The sequence below is a fragment of the Oratosquilla oratoria genome, chromosome 41, assembly GCF_046742065.1.
Source record: "Oratosquilla oratoria isolate Oo_2021 chromosome 41, ASM4674206v1, whole genome shotgun sequence".
Taxonomy (NCBI): Eukaryota; Metazoa; Arthropoda; class Malacostraca; order Stomatopoda; family Squillidae; genus Oratosquilla; species Oratosquilla oratoria.
Genome location: NC_134817.1, coordinates 36,132,100 through 36,134,599, shown reverse-complemented (window position 1 = coordinate 36,134,599; position 2,500 = coordinate 36,132,100).

The window sequence follows — 2,500 nt, the reverse complement described above, 5'->3', positions numbered from 1 at the left end:
AACCATTCATCTATGGTTATGTGATCAACCAACCTCACCCGCTCTCCTAACCAGCACGAAAGAAGCTTCACTTTATTGAATAAAATCGCCTGCCGGCAGCTAGAATAAAAAAAAACTTTACCTCTATCTAGTTTCCACATGTAACATACTCCAGAGTTGTCACATATCCGGATGAAGACTAACTAGACATATTGCCAAAGACACTTTGACTAGACTTCTTCGCCTGCATCACTAGTGTCGTTGGCTATCGCAAAATCTTCCTTATGAATCATTAGACTCCAAAGGTTATGAGTGTATTTGAACCAGGGGGGAGAGGGTGGTCGTAATATCAAGTTCTGGCTTCTGTCGCCAGGTGATTTTATTAAGCTAAATGAACTTGACCATCATCTGGCCGCGTCCGGCGCCGTCGCGTAGTGTGACACCGGCATTACTCAGTTCCGTCTTCAAAGTATGCAAGACTACCTCACGAGTGTAAGCGGTGACATAGCGGCCCGATGACGTGGGTGTGCCATCACGTGCCACACTGCCTCTGGTTGGCACTCATTCTTGCCGTGCCACAGTGCTTCAGCTCTCGCTATCTTACTTGCTGTGTGTCTCTGTTTATGTATCTGTCTGTGTTTGTCTTCCTTCTTGTTGTGTAATTTTTCATCAAGATGCCTTCATCTTCAAATGCATGTCTTTCTCTCTCTCTGTCTCTTTCATATGATGTCACCTTTTTTTCAAAATGCTTCCTTCCATTCTCTCTTCTACCTCCTTTCACCTCTCTCTCTCTCTCTCTCTCTCTCTCTCTCTCTCTCTGTGTGTGTCTCCATGTTTCGTCACACTTTTTTCAAGATGTCTTCCAACTCGACTCCATTTTCGAACCTTGTCAAAGCACGGAACTCTGCCAATGTCGGCAAGCGGCCGTTTGTCAAGTGCAGCAGTTAATCTTGTATAACTCCCGGAAATCTTCAAATGAGTTTTGCAAAAGCTTTCAGCAGCAAATCGAGTGCTTGGCCAAGTTTAATTTCATTCCTGTCTCTTTTTTCACCAGTAAAACAGAAGGCTTCTGACAACAGAACGCTTCTGACAACAGGTTGCCAACTTTTCGATAAGACAAAGGTTTCCAACAAGGTCGCGGGGTCGTCACGCCAGGATACGACTAAATACTTTTCCGCGCTTAGCAAGTAGTCATCAAAGACGTCCTCTTGAAGAATGCCCGCCAGCCTTAATCACACTGGGCTTCCACGGGCTTCACCTTCGTCGACAATTAAGACTTCGTTTGAGTAAAAACGACTTCGGTTATGATATTTCGTTTTTTTCAAATCTCAAAGTACCAAATTATCTTTCCGTCATATATAGCAAAGTTGAATGATGAACTAAGATATGTAAGCCTACGAATGTTATACATAATGTTGAAATGTTCTTAGAGAAGTCTAGATTTCTGTAACCGAAGTCATATTCTAGTTATTCAAATGGAGATTGGAGGTAGGATGTTGGGGGAAAAATTGCCCAGTGCGATAACCCCTTTTCCCCGGACCTCATCCCAGGCCGCGATTCACACCCGTCTTCAGTTTGTTCCCCGTCCATTATCCAACTCGCGGTGCATCTGCTACCACAGTGACAAACTGCTTTCTAGAATAGGAGACGACTCAATTACCTCAGCCTCGCTGGGGGGTTGTCCACTGTACTTCATTAACAGCCTCGAGCCTCTTCACCGGTCTATATAAAACCTGGCAAGTATCCAGTGGAAACGAATCAAACTATACGACTAGGTGCATACGCTTTAGCTTGACCTAAATCAAAACCCAACTACAATATGTTACGGTATGACAACTAGTGAAAAAACGGCTGATCTACGTTAGCAAATACGATAAGCCTGATTTAGCGAAGCAAGTATCCGATGCAAATAAGGCAAAGTATACGACTAGGTGCATAAGTTATAGCTTGACCTAAAAAAAAAATCAACTACAATATGTTATGGTATGATACCTAATGAACATACGACTAATATGCATCAGAAAGTACGATAAGCCTGTTGTAATGATTCAATATACAGTAAATAAAATAAGTAAATAAATAATGAATTAATAAAGAAATAAGAAAACAGACCACAAACCTGAATCTTCTACGTCTGCTCCACGTGTGTCTATGATCTACGTACGTAGCCTGGCTGGGGGATCCTTACCTGCAACAAATCAAATAAAACTCCTAAGTATGGTGGTTTTGTTATATCATTATATATCATCATATTATACCACAGGAGAAGAATGGTCTGTTCGCTTGAACTTGGCGACATTTTCTTGGAAAAACACAAATAAATCTTAAGCCTTCATTCAAAATATTGCAGGAATGCATACATTAATATAGTAAAAGAAAAATAAATTATTAAAAAAGTACATATTATATATATATATATATATATATATATATATATATATATATATATATATATATATATATATATATATGTGTGTGTGTGTGTGTGTGTGTGTGTGTGTGTGTGTGTGTGTGTGTGTGT